The sequence below is a fragment of the Mus musculus genome, chromosome 8, assembly GCF_000001635.26.
Source record: "Mus musculus strain C57BL/6J chromosome 8, GRCm38.p6 C57BL/6J".
Taxonomy (NCBI): Eukaryota; Metazoa; Chordata; class Mammalia; order Rodentia; family Muridae; genus Mus; species Mus musculus.
The window spans coordinates 14,698,862-14,720,405 of record NC_000074.6 but is presented as its reverse complement, the minus strand read 5'-3'; the positions used below and the strand labels follow the sequence as shown (position 1 = coordinate 14,720,405).

The following is a 21,544-nucleotide window of genomic DNA, read 5'->3' as shown; positions in this document are numbered from 1 at the left end:
TGCACAGATATACACACATAATATATGCACAAACATATTCATGCAATCCACATGTACACATATGCACACAAACATGTACATACAAATATGTACATATACCACACACATGCACACAGGTGCTCATGGGTCTAAAGAAAGCATTTTCTTGAAAATATTAGTAAACAAAAGGAAAGGCATCTTATGGACACAAAGACAATATAAATTACAAATATGTGCATGAGATTCAACCTTTCCAATAAATTATAAGACTATAGGAATAAAGACTATTTTCCAGAATAGATTCATTGAATTAATGTGTCCTAGGTAAACAGCGGAGCAAAGGAAGGGAGAAGCTGTCCTTGTAGACAGACAGACAAACAGAACATCATTCCAGTTCTTGGATGGCTGGTTCCTGTTTTCTTTTGGTTGCCATGGTACTATACTGGAACTTACAGTGTCTGCCCAGATTTTCACATTGCACAAGATGCTGAGCAGCTGTTGAGTTTAAATGCTCACAACATAACAGCTGGCACAATCTTAGCCCTGTGGGTCTTACCTTGAGAATACATCTTGCAACGGGCGGCCAATTCCTAGCAGTTTTCAGATAGCAATCAACCATCCCATTTTCATAGCCTCACTGTGGACCAAGCCCAACCACCCTATCATCCTGGGGTCTTTGAATCTAAGGACCCTGGAAGAGTACAGCTAATACATGCACATTAAAATAAATTTAATAACAATTTCTTTTTGCTATGAGAACAGTATAAGGGCACTGCAGACAGAATGGCAAAGCTCCTGTCTGAGTGCTGAGAGGACTGTCTGGTGAGACCCTTGCCCTGGATCTTGGTTACCTCGATGCCACAGGCTGCTCTTCTGTTCCTATGGACCTTGGCTGCTGTTAGCTTTGCTGCTGAGAACTCCATGCTGATAAGCACTGAAGTAGCCATCTTTCTGATACTTGCAGGTAGGAATCTAGAGTGTGTGTCATCTTCTCCTCTCTCCCCAACTCATGTAGTGTCCATGTCTTTGGGCTCACATGGGAACTGTTTCCTGTTTCCCACACTATAAACCCACGCTGTGAGCTACCACTGTTCTAGGCTCACGGTTCTCTGTCTGAATATGCTTACACTTGGCCAAGGTGTAGCAAGAGGAATTCGGCAGCTGTCTAGGAGTGTATCCTGTGGATGAGGTGCCGCAGGGAGGGAACAGTGCCTCTGCAGAGCAGCAGACTGCACGAGTGGTCATGCATGGCAGAAAGTGAGCAGGAGCATGGCCATATTGTCACTGAGCCTCTCCTCTTGAGAGGTGAGGCCTTCACGTTTGAAGCACTGGCATTATTCAGAAAATGCCCAGGAAAATCATGCTTACTACACACAGCCTGCTGAGAGTTCCTGAAAATGTTTAAAAAGCATAGGCTCAGACTCAAGGCTCACAGTCATCTGTCTGTCTTCCTACACATTCAGGCCAGTTCATCTGTCCACTTTCCACCTTATACCAAGCACTGAAGTTTCCTAGGGACTAAGCAAGTGTCATTATTCTGGGTTGTACTTTGTTGGTAGTGGATGAATGAGTGACACTTGGCTAAATAGAAGAAATGGGTCACTAGTATTAAAAAACAAAACAAAACAACAACATCATCATCATCAACAACAACGAAACCAAACCAACTAATAGCTGAGCCCTGGTCAACCAGCATAAACCTGTGTTCTAGATGAAGAAAGTGACATGCAAAGAGGCCAATGGCCTGGAGTCACACAGATGGATTGGGAAATTTTGTTTCATGGAATGAGGCTCAGAAAAATTGTTACCACAGAGACCAAGTCAAACAACATCTGCATTACCCTCAGAGTACAGTTTTTAAGATGTATGCTATTTCTATTACACAACTGTGGTTGTGTTTGGGAATTCCTGAAGTCTTGGGAGAGGCCGTGAATTTTAGTTTCATTTCTGTTGCTGCTATAAAATACCCTGACAAGTCCAAGTGTTGGGATAAATGGTTTATTTTAGCTCATAATTCTAGGTTATAGTACACTGTAGCATGGAAGTCAAGGCAGGACCTTGACACAGCTGGTCAAATCACATCCACAATAAAGAGAAGAGAAAAACGAATGGATGCATACTTGTGCTGAACACTCTATATTGCACAGTCCAGATTGCCTTGCCTAGGGAATGGTGGTGCTCACAGTGGGGCTTCTCATGCTAACCCCAGGCACACTCACAGGCCGGCCTGATATACATCTGAGATGCTCTTCCCAGGTGAGTCAACATTGTGTGAGGCGGACAATTGCACACGATGGCGTCATGCTTCTGCATACAGACGGCAACAGGTGCTTCCTCTGTGTGAGGATGGTAGCCTGTGTCATCCCAACATATTCCAGTCTTTGCTAAGAGTAGACAGTAGTAGTTATGAACACTGTCAGAACACAACTGCCATGTTTGCAAAAAAAAATATGGAAGACATTCTTGTTATTCTATTGGCTATAACGGAAGTACAGCTCAACAACTTCCCATCCCTGAATCAGAACAAAATCGAAAGTGATTAACCTACAGGACATCACCGGCTTGAATCCCTGACCCCAGACCTAAGGGAAGTTTGTTATTCAGACTTCCAGAAGAGGTATCATGTGAAAGAGAAGCTTCACACCTCTAGATGCAAACAGTGAGTCCCTTTAATGCTGCTTAGGGCTGAGCGACTAACAGTGACCTACCACCTAAGAGCTCTGTAAAAGACCAATAAATATGACTACAATAAAACACTTTTCCAGGAGGCATCAGGTCAAAGGGGAGAACAACTGACAAACCCATGGAGCAGTTTGCTACTTAAATCACCCACAAAATGCCAACTTTCCTGAAGCTGCTGAGAATTTGAGACGAAAAGGCTCACGAGTAAATTCAGAAGGTTGGCAAAGAGCGCAGAGTTCATATAAGCACAGAGTATCAGTGTGTACGGTGTCCATCAAGGCTGCAAAGACAATCAGAGCTGCAGAAGGGTGGCTCTGCAATGGGCAGACTGCACAGTCCCATGCTGTGAGAGAGATCATGGTGACACATTGGCTCCGTTTCACCCAGTGACCTCACTCAGTCACAGAAATGAAAGCAGGGTTTTTCCTGTGTTTTCCTGTGGTTATGTGGGATTGGTGGCAGAATCTAGAATCTGGTTAGAGCAGTGGCCAGATGGGAAATAGCTTTGCTTTCCTTTCTGGCTTTCTTTTCTCCTGTGGTGCACACTTGGCCTCTGGATATAGCATGGCTGCTCATCTTGAAACCAGAGAGTCTGTGATTACTTACAAAGACCCTCACAAGAATAAGCCTACTGTGCTCCTCTACAGAATGGGCTGTGTGTGTCATCAGACCCTCACGTGAGATTCCAGTTCCACCAGATCTTCAGAGGTCGTAACGTATACCCAAGGTTGAAGGTTGGCTGGGCTTGAATATCCAGTTTTCCTGTCTTCACCTATGGTGCCCGAGTCACCCATACTCCCGTAAGCAAGCTCTGTAAACTCACGTCACACACTTTCTGAGCCCCGGCAACAGGCAACAGATCCCTCGGACTTTGCTGGCCTTCCAGATGGACTTTGATGACATATACTCATTCTGATAGCCACGGAAAAACTCTAGTACAGCTAGCAGGATAGTGACCTGGTTTCCTGTTGCCACCTGAGGCCCCTCCTGTATGTGGCCTGACATATTTGCAGGTTAGGGGACTCGGATATCAGCATCTGGGGAGGGCCTTTATTTGTCTGTCACACAGTTCTCATACTGTCACCTCCCTCTTTATACTTCAAAAGCCATTTCTGAGGCCAGTCCCCGTGGAGGCTCTTCCTCACCCAGCCCAGTGCTTTACTCATCCTGCCTGGACATAGAGGTGACACGTCTCGTGGTGACTCATCATGTCACAAGTGCACAGATCTGGCTGAAGAATTTCCTTCACAATAATGAAGTATGTTCATCAAGTGTGATGATCACACACACTATGCATCTGACCCCAGCAAAGCTAGGGAGGTTGAACTCTCCACAGGGTCGGGGGGAGGCCAAGTCAGGCCTCTTCATTACTCCCAGTCCTGGCATTCTCTCTTACCTGTCTTCTGATGTGGGTAGCTGAGACACTTCATCACAGGCTGAACCTGTATAAGATTCTGACACTACAGTCATACCTTATACTCTAGTGTGGGGATAGACTCCATGGATCTTCTCTGGGATCTGCGATTACCTCACACCCATTTCCAAAGGAATAGGTTGAACCTTTCAGTACCATTTCCATTTGTATGCAACATTTATATCCCATCTGGAGGGAGGGAGGTGCCAGAGTTTACTTCCCGTGTTGGATGAGAGCTTTGGCTTCTCTCAAGTGGTCAGCTGTGTGTGGAAGCACAGTCCATACTGAGCCTGCTGACTTTGCTATTATAGTCTAGGACACTGTCTCTGCACCTGTAGGAGGTAGAGTGAATGGTAGAAGAGTATGGGAATAGCAATCGATTGATCCACACTGATGAAGAAGCTGAGTGGCCTGGAGTCCTTGGAGACACAAGGTACCCATGTGGCTTCCCAAGCAATAGTTCTTGTTGAAGGAGAGATCACAGGCTGAATGGAGAAAGCCTTCACCTTGTCTCCCCATAGGCCCTAACTGTGATTCCAGACTCTCTGTCTCAAGCCTGCATGGCTGTTTCAGAAATCAGGTAAACTAACCCTAAGTGTGCAAAATCCTGAAATTTAGCCGAAAGAAAAACTCCAGCCACTGTATGGAATAGTACAGGGTTGCTACCCTGATATTTGGAGAAGATTTCTATGTAAACAGGCTAGCTCATTATGAGCTTTGGGTTTTCAGGTATGCACATATATTGTTGTGTTGCAACATCCTCTGGATTGAAACATTCCATCCTTGAAGGAAGAAGCTGTGAGGGTAGAGAAGAGGATGGGGTAGAAGAAGGGGTAACTAACATTAAGAATGTTTTAGAAAATAGGGGAACCTACTATTTATAAGCACACGTGCGTACACACACACACACACACACACACACACACACACACACACTACCCTGGCCAGAGGATAATACTCCTCTCAGAAGCCATAGGTTGCAAAATAAAAAGCCCACTGCCAGGTGTGGGATACCTCCCCTCAAACTGTTGGTAAGAGGTATTCTGGAGACCCCATCAAACAAAGCAAGTGATTGCAATGGCTACTGGATATCCACTAGAACTCAATGGTATGGGCCTATTGCTTAAGATATGCCATACTGTGGTCACAGGACATGAATAAATTAAGCCGTTTTTGATAGGGAAGCCCCTTCCCCTCTGACTAGCTTTCATAGCACCAGAAAGTATTTCGGGTGCTGGAAGAAAGAAGTTACAGCAGTCATGCTCAGCCTTGAAGCCTGCAAGTTACAATAATGACCACCAGGCAAGATATGCACCAGGGTACAATAGGGACGCAGCTATTGTGGGAATAACCAGCTGTTTTATTTTTAATTGGATTTAAGGCCTGCCTTAAACACATGCCTGGTACTGTAAACTTGACCATGAACCATGGTTGGGGAGCCCGTAGGCCTTAGCTATGAACCTACTGTTACAGTATCAAAATGTCCTCTACATACTATCTAGATTAGAACAGCTTTCAGACCTCAGAGAAGCCTCTTTGTGCAGAGGATTATGGCTAGCCCCGAAAATCACAACTGGTAAAAGTGAAGAGGACAGGTGTCACTTGAGTGCTCAGCCACAAATGGAAAATCGATATCACATTTACTTTCCTACCAAGGCTCGGGGAACATCACAGAAGAGGAAGAAGAAAGACTGTAAGAGCCAGAGACTTGGAGGATCAGGGAAGGACCAGTATCTTCTGAACACCACAGGACTGATGTTCTCACAAACTCACACCAAATGTGATTGTCTGCACAAGACCTATACAATATCAAGCCAGTCAGCATCCCAGCAGGGAGGGAATAGGAGCCTGTGAGCTTCAACCCCTCACTGAGGAGCTACTGACAGTTGATGACTGCTGATGGGGGCGGAGAAGTAGTCAGCTTTTTAGGGTTGTCGCCTCTCATAGTTCCATCAAGTTCCAGTAGATGAACTCACACATATTTATACATAGTCAGCACAAAGTGGAATGAGTGGGTTATAAAAAAAAAAAGAAAAAGAAAGTATAAAGTTGAAGTGATCATGGACTCTGTAGGTATTAGGGGGAGCAGAGGAGAGTGAATATTGTGTGCATATATAGAATTTCAAAGAGTTAACAAAAATATAATATTAAAAAGATTCAGGATACAGGCAATCCACAAGTCTCAGGAAGTTCCTGAAACATATCAAACTCACAAGGCTGCTTCTTCCTCAATACTACATAAACAGTAAATACTGCTGGGGAAAGGAGACCATCTGACCTGGTAAGCTGTCAGTATATCATGCAGAGAGCTGCCAGGATGACGCTTTTATGATTCATACAGGTTGAAGTGAGCTTTGCAGTCATGTAGCTGCCTTTGATGAATATCTTCTAAGTAACCCCAATATTTATTGGTTCACCAACTTGAACCTTGGTGGAATTGTTTATTTGGTCTGTTGATGTTCTATGTAGAGTGAGAAAACATTTGCTCATATCACCCCAGGAAAAGTCACACTACCATGTGCGACTAAAACACTAATTAATTAAAATTATTTCTGGTCACTGAAAGTAATTAGAATAGAAATCCCTAGAATTGGTCCGATTTGATTTTCAGAACGACTATAAGTTTATGTGTCATTACATCAATTTTCAGGAACTAACAAAAAACAGTATCAAAGATCCAATAACATAATAACTGCAGCAGATGGCACGGGGAACCAGAGTTGATCTGATCTGAGCTCCATTCCAACACAAACACCAAGGGGTCCAGGAGGCCTGGGTCCAAACCACAACTTGATCTTTCACTAGCTGATGCGTGTGATGAGTCACATGACCTTTTAGATTCCATTTCTTCATACAGAATAGGCTGACAGCTCCAATATGTTGCTGCGATACAAACAGTAAGCTCTGCTCTCTGCACTTCACAGAGACACTATCTGAACATATACACTTACTTTTTTCCCCCTTTGTACAATATCATACTTGGTCCGCCATGGCCAGAGAATAGGCCGTGAAGACGATAAAACAAAGAAAATCCTAGTGCGGACTAACACACTGTGTCCTGGCCAGGAAGGGTGTATGTAATTCACAGACCTTTCTGACCAGAATGCAATTTGGGAACATCAGGCGTTTCAGTGAGAGCTACACACATCAGCAAACTCGATTTTGTGCCTGATTGGAAGACTAAATGGTACAGGCAAGCTGCCTAATGCAGGGACGTCATGCTGCATAACATCCCTCAGCTGGTCTCAACCGGGGCTGTCGGAGATACACCAGACTCCATCATCAGCCAGGCTGCCAGTACTAATGACTTTTTTTTTTCTTTTTTGAAGATGCCATTTCAAGGGTTAGTCTGTGAAGCTGCCTTGACTGAAATCCAGTTACTGTGTTGTTACTCAAGATGGGTGGGCTCCTTCCAGCTGCCTAGAACATCCACAGAGTGCCTCCCTAACCCCCATCTGCACTTCCTTCATCTCCAAAGAGACTTTATACATGCTGTGTCTTGTTTTCAAAACAAACCCCTGATCCATTAAGCAACAGATAACAACTCCTGGCTTCCTTTCTACAAATGCCTGCAAGTCCTAGTCAGGTCCCTCTGCAGGAGTGGGCGTCATATATGCCTTCTGTGATTCAAAACAGGGCACATTCTGAGAGTGTACCTGTGTCCTCTTGGAGGGATCTCATGCTATTGGATGAGGCAGGCATCTGATAGGAATAGAGTTGTTACGAGGTTTTTCAAAGGTGAACAGAGTACTCGGCTCCTCAGGCATTTGGGCTACATGGCTGGTACTGAGAGTCACACATGGCTGATGGTGGCTGTTCTGGATGGTGCAAAAAGTATTTGTGATTTCTCAGAGGGTCTGTGCTGGATAGGTTTACCTAACTTGACACAAGCCCGAGTTATCTGAAAGTAGGGGACCATTTGAGGAAATGCCTCCATAAGATTGGGCTGAAGGGCATTTTCTGAATTAGTGATTGATGGGGGAGGGCCTTGTCCATTGTGGGCAGTGCTATCCATGGACTGGTGGTCCTGGGTTCTGTAAGAAGGCTGCATGAGTGAGCCATGGGAAGCAAGACAGTAAGCAGCATCCCTCATAGCCTCTGCATCAGCTTCTGCCTCCAGGTTCCTGCCCTGCTTGAGATTCTGTTCTGACTTTCTTCAATAATGAACAGTGATGTGGAAGTGTAAGCCAAATAAACCCTTTCCTCTCCAACTTCCTTTTTGGTCATGGTGTTTTGTTGCAGCAATAGAAACTCAAACCAAGACAAAGTCCTATGTAGCAGTGCCCAGAGGCTACCAAATTCCATACAACAGAGAGGTTCTATCCTTTCTCTGGGTCCAGCAAGTGCCTTCCACTATCTTTGGAACTCTATACGAATCATAACCTGTTCACTGCTAGCTGGACAAAGGGTGCAGGCAGCTGGCCCAAGATCAGACCCAAGTGGGGGTCCACAGAAGCAAACAGGCCCACAATGGCTCACAATCTCCTCTGTAGGGGAAAACCTGGGCAGGTGTGGTCTCCTTTCAATAATATTGGCTCAGAAGTGCAAGAAGCATCTCACCCCTGTGCAGAGGGTTTGGCTGGCTGCGTGAGAGATTTGAGAATTCTTTTATATTTTGTATTATCTTAGTTTTGAGCCAAGAGTAATATATGATTTACCGACTAGTGACTATAGGCTTCAGACTCACAGAGAAATTTTATACAACAAAGGCAGGAGTCTGATGGCCGCCAATGCCCAGTGCCCAGCAGGGATGCTCTCTTCGACCAACAAGCAGGAGATGAAAGAACAGCTGTACCTTCTCCCATCTAGTGAGATGTATGCACTTTCTCTCCTTATTTTTAGAGAAAGGTTCTTGACTGCTGCAGTCACTGAGGTCCTTATTACCATGCGTCCTAACAGACACACCTGGCCTGGCTCCTGTCCTGGGAGCTGCTCTACAGACGTCCTGCGGCCATATCAGCTCTGGTCCAGTTACCACCCCTCAAGACCTGTGGCTGTTCCTGCTCAGGTCACACAGCATCTTGCTGAAGGTGGAGTAGGAACAGGTTGGGGAGGCCTCTGGTCCTTTTGATCAAAGTGTTTTAAAAATAACTTGAATGCTGAGAGTATGAGGATCAGGTAGAAAAGATGGGGCCTGACATGTGCCAGTTATGTGTCTTTCTGCCTTCCTTAAACTGAATCTTGAAACAAGGCCTGGCCTTCGTTGAATGCTAAAGGTGGAATCAATGCAAAGCCCATTATAGCACTGGGTAGATAGGAACAGGGATTTGACCAAGAAGTTAGTGTGTGTGTGCCTCTGTGCATGCATGTTTATATGTATGGATGTGAATACATGTATGAATGCACATCTACACATTCAATTATTTGTGTATGTATGTGGTGGTGTGCATGCATGCATACTCACACATATATGCATCTGTAAATGTGCTCATGTGTGTGCCTGCATGTCTATGTGTACCTAAGTGCATTCCAACATATGCATGTGTACATGCTTGTGTTGACTGCAGTACCTCACTTCCTCACTCTGCCCAGGAAGCCTCGGTGGTTATCCTTACCTTCATCTCTTTTCCCATCAAGTAAAAGGAAGACACTCCCGCCATGTTTCAGCTGCTCATCAGGGAGAAGCCACACCTACCTCCTTGTTCCTCCTCTGTGAGGTCATTCACCACCATCCAGACAATGGTTGCACTCTCACTATGTTTCATTGCACTTGACCCTTGGCTGCCTTCGCAGGGGTCTCAACGTACAGTCTGTATCCCTTGGTGCCCAGGAACATCTCTCTGAGAACCAGCACAGACACTGTAATGCAAATGCCTTTTCTTGACACCCTGTGGGTGACCAAGAACACCTACAGATAGAAACTCTTGGGCCTTAGTGTGACCACTACACAGGAATCCACATTGTTTCACTTGATGGCTGTGGGTTTACAGCCGCTGTGGGCACAATGAGCAGTGCACAGTCAGTGGGGTGTGCAGGTACTACTGCCTGACTTTGACTCCTTTGGGCGTATATCCAGACCTGGGTTAGTTGGGTCTTACTGCAGATCTAGCGTTAGTTTTGTGATAGATGTCTATATTGATTCCCTTGTTAATATTCCCATCAGTGGTCTACAAAAACCCTTACCCCTGACTTCCTCAGGAGGATTTCTTATTCTACATTCTTTTGTTTGTTTGTTTTATTGTTGTCGTTATTTTTATTGTTGGAAATAATTTCATATTAAATTAAATTGAATTAAAGGAAAAATCAATATTATGTTCATATTTTATGTTGGGAACAAAAATATTTACCCCTACTTTTATGATCAACAAAGCAATTATTTTCTTAACAAGTATAATATTTAAGCTAAACTAACCAATTATAAACAACAAAAGCATCATTTGGACAGTATTTATTAAACTAATTATAAACTCTTTAACATAGCAATTAAGTATGCTGAGCCAACATGATATCATATACACACACAAATACACACACACACACATACACACACACACACAGACACACACACACCAACAACTTGTTTATTACAAGAGGACACAAGCAAACAACCCATTCCACGTCAGTCTTCCTTAACCTCAGTGGGAATTATCAACAGGTTTTTAAGAGCACATACTTGAAACATAGTAACTGGCAAGTAGATACACTGATCTTAATTTTAGCAGTACAGGCAGGTAAGATAGAATCTTAATTTTATTTTGACCTGCAGTTCCTTGACAGCTGAAGGTGTTGCACAGTTTTTCATATATTGATCAGCAATTTGTATTTCTCCTTTCGATTACGATTAAATTATTTCTTTTCTTATTTAAGTTTTTGAGTTCTTTATATATTGTGGACATTAGCCCCTAGATGAAGAGTTGACAAAGATTTCTACCAGTGTCCAGATTGTATCTCACTGTGTCCTAGGCTGTCAAAAGCGTTTCTGTTTGACGTGATTCCATTTGCCATTGTTGTGCTACTTTATCTTAAGGGACTAAGAGTTCAACTCAGAAAGGGTTTGCCTTATCTTTTGAAGTGTTTCTTCTAACACCTCAGAGTTTAGGTCTTCTATTAAGGTCTTTGATGTCCCTTGGCTTGATTTATGACAGTGGGGAGGGCAGGGCTGGAGTCCTAGTTCTCTCCTGGGGCTCCATTCTCCCAGTACCATTTGCTTTGGGATCTTTGTCAAAAAGCCAGATGACTACATATGTGAGGCTTCCCCTCTGGGTCCTTGACGTTATGTCATCGGTTCATGTATATGCTGTGTGCAGTGCTGGGCTGCGTTTGTCTTTGTTTCTGTAATACAATCTGACGTTGGGTGCTATGACACCCTCACCTTGCTCTTTCTCTTTAAGGCCGTTTGCTTTTGTGCTTCTTGAGAAACTTTAGGGCTAATTATTTTGTTAAAAATTTTAGTCCAGTTTTGATGGAGATTGCCTTAAATCTATAGGTGTTTTTCAATAACAAGCCATTTTCACATTCGTTATGCTTATCCAGGAACATGAAGGACTATCCACACTATGATGTGGTCTTCAATTTTATTTCTTCGCTGCTTTATACATTTTCTTTATAGATGTCTTCTTGTCTTTAGGTGTATTCCTGGGCTACTTTGTCATGTCTATGAGGGGTTGTTATAAATGAACTGCTTTCCTGATCTCTCTCTCATTGGATTGGTTGTTAGTGTACTGAAAGAGTATTTGATGCATCTCAGTTTATTTTGCTGAAGGCTTCCCCCTCCTCCAGAATATCCAATGTAAAGGCCTTCTGGAGGAGTCTTTATGATCTTTTAGGTATACAACCATCTCATCTGCTAAAAGGGATAATTTTAATCAGTCCATTCCTATTTCCAATTAAATTTTCCTACCTCACCACTGTGGATAGCATTTCAAGCACTGTATTGACTAAGAGTGAAGACAGTGCACAAACATCCCTCACACCGGCTTTTAGAGAAAACTCTTTCAAATTTCCCCATTCAATACAAGATATGTTACAGGTTTACGAAATATTCTCCTTTTATATATTTAATTATGATTGCTCTATTCAGAGATTTCAGGGTGTCTATCATTGAAGGGATGTTAAATCTTGTCAGAGGCATTTTTGGAATCTATGGAGATGACTGTGTGATTTTGTTCTTGATTTCCTTTAGTACTGCGTTTATTGATGCTCATTTGTTGAACTACCCTTGCATTCCTGGAACAAGTCCAATTTGATCACAATGTATAATGTTTAAAATGATCTATTTTAATTAAAAAATAAAAATATAAATATTAAAATCTTGAAAAATGTTCTTGAATTCATTTTGCTAGTATTTTATTAAAATGTTGCATCTATATTTACAAGGACACTACTTGTTGTTTACGTCTTTATGAAGTTTTGAAATTGTGCTAATTGTGGCTTCATAGGGTAGGTGTGGGACTGCTGCAGCTCTTACTCTGTGTTCTTGTTGTATAACACAGGCTGCTAGTCTGTATCTCTTCATGAGGAAACTGAGACCATGAGTGCCTAGGGTTACTACTACAGGTGAGTGCCAAACTGGGAAGATGACTCACTGGGTGAAGTGCTGGCTGTGTGTGAGCATGAGGCTCCGAGGCTGGGTCCTCACCTAACAGCTAGGCATGCTGTCACACGCTTGTTACCCCAGCATAGGTCTTAGCATCTGAGACATGTGGATCATAGGGAGCTGGTGGTGGTGGTGGCGGTGATGGTGGTGATGATGGTGGTGATGGTGGTGGTATGGGCCAGCCAGTCTAGTTGAGGCCAAGAGCTCTAGGTCCAGTGAAAGTTCCTGTCTCACAAAAAGGTGCAGGGTGATAAAGGAAGACAGGAAGATATATGCTGTTAACCTCTGGCTTCGTGCACGCATACACACACACACACACACACACACACACACACACACACACACACTTATTTGTCTTATTTGGTAATATTTGTTTCCTAATACCCATTTGCGTCTCCAATTTTCTGGGAAGCATTATTCTTCCTATATAGTCTCCTGCTGTTTTCTGTTTTCTTTGCAGTGCTCCTTCAAATATTTTCTGCAGTGCTAGCATAGTGGCCATGGATTTCTTTAGCTTGTGTTTGTTATAGAATGCCTCGGTTTTCCCTTTTATTTGAAAACTAGCTTTACTGGGTATAGTCATCTCGGCTGGCAGTTAAATATTTTAGGTCTCGAAGAGAATCATTCCATGCCCTCCTGGCTTTGACATTTTTAAAAGAGAAAGCTCTGTCGTTGATCTGACGAGTTTGCCTTTAAATGAGATTATATGCTTTGGTTGCCTTGATCTTTAGGTTCAGAAATTTTACCTAATTACTTCTAGCCCACACCTGCCTCTGGAGACTCACTCCTCCTATGGTAGAGAGCCAGTGGTGAACTGTGAGACTCAATGGGTAAACAACAGTTTTCACCTGTCTCCCTCTAATGTTGCTGAAGTATGTAGATCTTGTTTTTGTGATTTCTCCATGGTTTGGACTGTGTGTCCCTGGACCAACTTATGCACCCCCCACTAGGTCACTGAGAGGCCAAGGTATATGTTCCAAGAAGATGTAAGACTGCAGTATTTGAATTCCAGATACACATTCTCCAGGTTCAGACTCCTCGAGAACCCATACTCGGAATCCGAATTTTGAGTTTTTAACCCCAGAATGTTAAAAACAGCCATGCATTGGTCCAATTAATTTTCAGAAAGCACTAGAACTTGATGAGGTCTCTTCATGCACAAAAAAGTATTCAGGCATTTGAATTCAGACATTTCAGAATTATCAGTAAATCAATTTCTGGGCTTAGGCCAGTTGCTATGTTTTTAATAACCCAAGGGCGTTCCCTGTTGGTTCAGGTTGCTGCAAACTGTGGCTTCGCCTGTGAGCGTATGGAATTCACAGGACAACTCCAGGGTTTGGAGGTTGGGGTTCAATGCTCTCTGCTAGACTTTAATTGGGGAAGCTTCAGGGTGGTACAGAAGCACCCTGTGTTCACGACTGAAGCATGCCCACCCCAGCATCTGGTACTCAGCTAGCTTAACCACTCTGTGTGGTGGTTTAAATAGGCCTGGCACTCACAGACTCATGTGTCTGAATGTTGGCCCCTAGGGAGTGGCACTATTAGTACGTGTGGCCTTGGAGTAAGTGTATCACTGTGGAGTCGGGGTTTTGAGGTCCCATACACATGCTCCATCTATGCCCAGGTGGACTCCAGTTCCCTTCTGCTGCCTTCAGATCAAGATGTAGAAACCTTGGCTCCTCCAGCACCAAGTCTGCCTGCATGCTGCCATGCTTCCCACCATGATGATAATGGACTAAATCCTCTGAAACTGTAAGCCAGCTCTAATTAAGTGTTCTCCTTAACATTAAAGAGTTGCCTTGGTCATGATGTCTTTTTACAGTGGTAAAACCCTAGTTAAGACACTCTGCTAAGACGCATGTCACTATTTAACTGGAGAGTCTCCTGTTTGGAAAATTGTGCAAAAGGAACAAGTTGAGTCATGTTGCCGTGGTGGTTATAGAGTTCGTGAGTCATTTTAAAGTCTTTTCTTTTTTGTTTGAAGTGTTTGCATTGAGCTCAGCTTCCTCTCCTCGGATGTCACCGAGTTTGCGGGATTCATGGGATCTTTGCAGCGTGAGCAGGTGACCTCAGGTCCAGGTGTCTCCTCTACTACTATTCCAGGAAGACAGAGATGAGATAGGCAACAGGGAGGGACTGCAAGCCTCTGCCTTTCACCTGACTCAGTCAACTCTGATCCCAAGGGCCTTCTAAAAGACAGTGAGTTAAAGGTCTCATCAGTGCTACCTATAGCTGGTTAACTGGTGTTCCTCCTATGATAAATAGTCATGTCTTTTGCTATACTTTAATACAGCTTGGAGACATTTTTTTCTCTTCTCAGGTCCCAACTGGGTTTGGGGCTCACATTTGTCCACAGAGCATTATTACTTATCATAAGTTCTCATTTCCAAGGAAGCTGGTTTCTTACTAGGGAAATTGACTTTTTGGTTTCACGATTACAGTGAAAGTGTGCGTGCTTCCACCATGGGGGCAGGTTTTAAGCCGAGCCAACTAACGGCTTCAGAGGAAACACTGAGGGATTTATACAGCAAAGTTAAGGATGTCAGCTCACAGATGCATGTCACATTGATTTAGCATGAAAACATATGTATTGTGGGCACATTGGTACTATGGTTTTTTTCCATGCACATTTTTTAAATTAAATTAGATAACACCTGATTTCAATACCAGGTGGCAAATGGAGTGGATGTTGTTTATAAGCTGGACACTAGAGAAAATGGGTACCGGAAGTTCCCACCTGGTCTCTCTTGGCTCAGATCTGGAATAGTCACTCACCCATTAAAGACCTAGACAAATCCCTAGACTTTTACCCTGCAGTCTCATACTGACTTATGGGTGGCAGACATTCACTTGCTCACTCACAGGCTTGCCTGGGATGGAATGTGCCGGCCCGCGGTCCCTGGATGATGTAGGGTGTTCAGAAGCCCTCCTGTTACCTCTTTCAGGGAAGCACAGAAACATCAAAGCTGGTGGAATCCCCCAGACTCTAATCCACAACAGAGCATCTGCTGCTTTTCTTTCCCACAAACTGTAGTTTCCTGGAAGTCAAGGACTTGACAGCTAGTCCTAACTTCCTCTTCCTGTAGTGACGCTTTCTTAGGTCGGGAGGCCAGTCTCCCCATGCACAGATACTGTCCTGTACATCATTAAGCAGCTCCTCATTCGGAGGAAAGGCCTGCTGCTCAGTTCCCTCTGTTTCCACCTAGAGAGCCAATACCTTGCACAAATCAGAGCTTAGTTTTGAACACTCCTATCACGGTAGCCTGCTGATGACTTGTATGCAAAGCCAAGCCCTAGTCACAGAGGCTATTCCAGACAGAAAAATGCACGAGGCATTGGAATCTGGGTGTTCAGATGTTGCAGTTTGCAAAGGGTCTCAGTCATCATTGAAATCGTGTTCTGGGATGACATAAGCAAGCAAGACGGGAGCCATCTTCCCTGCACTATGGTCTACATTTTATTCCTGCGGCTCTGCTTGCAGCTACTGCTAGTGACATCATCTAGTCACAGTGCAACAGTGGTGGCAGAGAAGGTGGCAGTGAGCCATACCTTGCTCTACGGTCTACTTGCTTTCCTATTTATTTATTTAGTATATGTGTGCATCATGGTGGTCAAGGGACAAACTGCAGGAGTCTGCGAATTTCTTGCCCTGTTTGAGAGGATGCCTTTCCATGGGCAGAGCAGAATGCAGGAAGCACACTTCTACCTATCTACAGTTCAGGTGGTATGGCCAGTGCTCAAAAATACACGCAGAGGTACCCATGCCTGGTGTTCATAGCTGAGATTAACGTGCAAGTGAGCCCCAGAGTCACATGAGAAACTGGAAGTCAATGTCAGGCAGAGAGCACTTGACATGCTAACCAGGCAAACTTGCTCATCTCCGAGGGAGGGGGAGCCCCTAGGGTATGCACTCTCTGGTAGTATCGTCTTGTCTTTTACTGACAGTTTCCTTGGAAATAAGAACCTGCAGTTTACGATAACTAATGGGCTATGCAAACAAATGTGAGCTCCAAAACCTAGTTAGGGCCTGAAAAGAGAAACAATACTCTCCATGTTTTATTAAAGTCTAATAAAACAAATAAATCACAAATTGGAGACCTGGAATACCTGGCACCTTGCGGACTGAGCACATGCCATAAGAACTTGCAGCTTTCTAGTAGAAGCGCTGGGCTCTCTCCTTTCTATCCCTTTGCAGGAGTCTGAGGTTGAAAACAGCATCTGGCTGGTGCTTCCAAGGAGTCCTGACTCATCTCTTCCTCTTGGCCTATCCCTTCTGTCATCTGTCTCCAGGGTCTTGTGTGCACATAAGCCACCTGCTCCAGTCCTGGTCGTAACATGACCTCCTGCAGAGTGCAGCCCTTTGTGGTCTCTCCAGAGCTCTTCAGAAAGTGAGCCCAGCGGCCGGTGCCATGCCATACCCAGTGTTGTTCTGTCCTGAACTCAGTCTTCAGTGCTCCCAGGTGGAACCCTGAGATGACTTACCTACTGTGACTACAGGTGTGTAAGTAGAGTTCTTGCATCCATCCCCACATCGAGCCACTGCCCACAGGAGACCCTTCTTCTCAGACCCAGCTCCGATAGCCCATCTATCTGCACAGGCTTAGTAGCTTCCAGGGACACCATGGCTTCCAGAAAGCCAGCCATGCCTGCAACTGCCTTTGTTTCCTTCCTGTATCTTCCTGGGCCCTCAGTTCTAGCTTGGTTTCTGGCCATGTTGCTGGTATCTTTTCTTTCCCAGCCTTGGCTATGCACTAGCTTTCCTTACACATCCTCTATTGCACTGGGCTGCCAGTCTTCGTCTTTTACATTGCCGCACCCACTCCATAACTTAGGCATGAGGGAATACCTTCAAAGAGGGGCCCTGAGTGCCAAAGGGAGTCCCAAGCACCATCCTGGCCAGGGTCTAGGCTTGGCACAGCTGAAAATAGACACTTGATAGCAGAGCGCCAGTCTATGAACACCTCACCCCCTTGACCTCCAGAAGCACTCAGTATCCCTGGCTCTAAATTTTATTTTGATTTATTTGCACGGGAACCAACATTTAAATTGGAATTATGACCTGCTTATGATGGTTCATGTCTGTCATGCTAGCACTTGGGAGGTTGAGACAGAAGGATTGCTATAAGTTTGAGGCCAGCTTGGGCTACTCAGCAAGAATCTATTGTTTAAAAAAAAGTTGAAAATTTAAACATTAAACTAAAATGGAATAATGAAAATAAGTTCCCTTGAATTACTCAACGGGACCTTCCCAGAGGCTAGCTTTTCAGTCCTTTCCTGTGCAGTTGACAATATTTTGACCCATATCACATATGGAGGAGGGACAGTCTCAGGATGCCTTCTGCAAACTTGGAGAATGAGGAAGTAGGGCAGGGCTATGTGAGGCAAAACTAGGGGTGCTCAGCTGCTGATCCAGAGGCTAAGTTGGGACTCTAAAGAGGGTAGTCCTCTTCTTTACAGAAGGACAGCACTCCAAGGCGCTCCACTATTTCCACTAGAAACTGACGGGAAGAACAAGTGTGAACATTTAAAAGTGTCACAAAGCTATGTGAATACCGTCTTTGTTACTATGATCTTTGTTACTTTGTTACCTGAAAATAACAGCTCAAAGAAAGAATACTTTATTTTGCCTCTTAGGTCAAGTTACAGTCAATAATGTGAGGAAGCAGAGGTAGCAGGGAGTGGGACTAGAGCAGATGGACACGAGGCATCCCTGATCAGGAAAGAGACAGTGATGCTTGTATATTGTTGCTGCACCACCTTTCTTCACTCACACAGTCCAGGACCCCATCTAGAGAATGGTGTCGCCCACAGTGGGCATATTTTCCCAAGTCAATTAACCCAAGATAACATCCCAGAGCCCATCTCTAAGGTGATCCTAGACTTAGTCAATTTGACAGTTAATGCTTCCCATCACAGATACCTATCTCTGCTTATAAAAGAACACTGATACAAATGTCTGGAAGGGTATTCTTGTTAGAAAAGGAAAGTATCCTTATCACTGTGGGACGTTCTTGCACTGAGTGTGATATATTAAGATGAAGCTGTGTAAGGTCTCATTGTATGGAGAAGTCTTTTTCTCTATGTTCATGTGTGTTGTAGGCATCTGGAGGTGCAAGATAGATGCTGAGAGTTATCATTGGTTATGTATCCATCTTAGTCAATGAGACAGTCTTTGAAGCAAAACCAGAGCTTGCCTCTAGCTTGTTTTGCTAGCCAGCTTGCTCTGGGATCTTCTGTTTCTGCCTTCTAAGGTTAGATTTACAGGAAGACCACCATACCCTCCCAGTATTTACATGGATTCTGGGTATCTAAACCCCAGTTCCCACACCTAGGCAGTAAGCCCTTAACAACTGAGCCATCTACTCTGCCCTGAAAATTTCACAGTGTGTATGCTTGCCCTAGTATAGGATCTCAGTAGCAGGAGGTGTTATATTAATGCATTTCAAAGTTGCAATGTAAGAAAGACCTCACCCCGTGTTATGTCTCATATGTAGGATGATCTTAGGACTCTTAGATTTCCCAACACTTTTTTAAAATTTTAGATTGCAAATAACCTACAAATGCAAACTATAAATTTTTACCTTGCTCCACATAAATTTGAGCAAACCACAAACCCCCTACAGCTCAACATAACAGCCCAGAAAATGAGGAAACATCGCTTTTAGAACCAGAACGACCTTCCACATAATGGAGGATGAGAATACCCATCAAGAATATTCAGGCTCAAAGTAGGACATGCCACGTAAACACCAAGTACAGAGCTGCTATGTGCATTGTTATAGGGAAATGACAAGGAGCCTGCATGTGTTCAGCACAGAAGAAATGCTTTCAAACACTGTCCGGCTGTGGTTAGTTGATTCAATATGTGAGGAAGAGCAACTATAACACCTTATAAAAAACCAAACCTCACAAAAATTACTGAGGGATCGCGTAATACCCGAGGGCATATTAGTTAGTTTTCGTATTGTTTTGAAAAAAAAAAGTGTCACAGAAGCAAATGAAGGAAGAAAGGATTGATTGATTTTGGCTCACAGTTTGGAGTGACAGTCCATATGGTGGGGAAAGCATTGCAAGAGTGTAAGGCAGCTGCTCACACCAAATCCCCAGTCAGGAAGCAGAGAGCTGTTGCTCAGTGCTCTCTCTTTCTCTGCCTTTCTTCCTTTTTATTCAGTCTTGGATACTGGAACATGGGGCAGTACACTCTTATAGTCACACATCTCCTCCAGGATCTCAGAGCCAGGCAAGCTGACAGAGCAGATTAACCACCAAAGAGCATCTTCCCTAGAGATGAATTTTTCTGGGAAGAGCAAGTTTCCTCCTTGTGGCCATTGGGAATGAGCCCCATGAATCCCTGTTACCAATTCTGGAGGTAAATGGTGTAGAAACCTATATCTTTCTGATCCCTGTGCTCTCATCACAGGATTATATGTCATACACAAGCATAGGAGAGCTCAGATGATCTCAAATGGAAGAGACACTTATTCAGACAAGGGTATAATATCTGATTTCTACAAACCACCCTTTACTAACATAACCCACAAGAAAATCTTAGGGTTGTTGTTTTATTTTTTTCAGTTGATTAGAGTATTCTTGCCTGAAAGCACCTCATGGCAGGTCTCTATTATTATCATGAGCGATGGCTATCCAGCACAACATTCCTGGGTATCCCTCCAAAGGAAATATTACAACACTGTTCACAATAGCCAAGAAATAGAAATAACCTAGTACCCATCAATAGACGAGAGAACCCATAAAATGGGATGCATATCTGCAGTGGAATACTATTCAGCCTTGACAAAGACAGGAGTCCTGCCTTTAGTGGCCTTGTAGAATAGCGCAGAGGATCATGTAAAATAAACTAAACCAAGCAGAGAACAAGTACCTCCTGACCCCTCACAAATGTGCTAACTTTAAGGTTGGCCTTGGGGAGTTGAGGGCAGAATGTGGCCACCAAGGGCTGAGTAGAGAGTAGGAAGATGCTGGTGGAAGATAATGCATCCGCTCGACAGTAACTATAGCAACAGACTGTATACAAGATTAGCTCTTAATTTCCTCACAACAGAAAACATGCAAGTATGTGAGGTGATAGGTTAATGGTCTTGATTTAATTATCATTCAACTTAAGCATATATTGATAGTCACATCATATGCTACAATGTACACAATTCCTAGCTTTCAATGCTCACTTAAGAAAGCAAGGAAATTAACAAGCAAGGCAAAAACAAACACAGGTTTTCTTTCAGCAATAGAGACAATTAGGGAATTTCCAGAGATACCAGGCCCCAGGCATTGCCCATCAAAGGCAGCAGGGCACCAGGTTCAGGGGTTCCCAGCTGTAGTGTCTTAGGTAGGTTTCTGTCCTTATGATACAACACCAGGACCAAAAGCAACCTGTGAAGGCAGTGGTTTGCCTTATATTCCTGTGTCACAGTCCAGCATGGAAGAAGTCAAGGCAGGATTCCAAAGCGGGGATGTGGAGGCAGGAACCGAAGCAGAAGCCATGGAGGAACACTGCTCACTGGCTTGCACTCCTCATGGGTGGCTTAGCCCACTTTCCTATACAACTCAGGCCCAGCTGCCCATGGGTACATGTGACAGTACTCACAGCAATCACTTGTCATTAGTTTTTAATTTTAAAAAAATGCACTACTGACTTGCTTACAGACAATCTGATGGAGGCATTTTCTCAAACAAACAAACCATCAAAACAAACCAAAACCCAACTGGCCAGCACAAGTGAGCCCCTGTCAAGTTGATACACAAACATATCACTTATTAGGCCACAACCTTCACTTTCTGATCTATTCCTAATACGTTATAGCACTATCACAAGATAAAACACATCCTAACTTTTAAAAAAATCACATAGTCTCCAAAAATTCAAACACTTAAAAAAAAAAACTCTCTAAAATATCCAAAGTCTCTCAACTGTG

At 43.8% G+C, this 21,544-nt stretch overlaps 1 protein-coding gene across 8 annotated transcripts in view; it reads right to left on the bottom strand.

The window, feature by feature from the left end:
* The window catches only part of Dlgap2 (DLG associated protein 2), a 757,651-nt gene that overhangs the window by 133,021 nt on the left and 603,086 nt on the right, over nt 1–21,544 (bottom strand). The window lies entirely within an intron of this gene.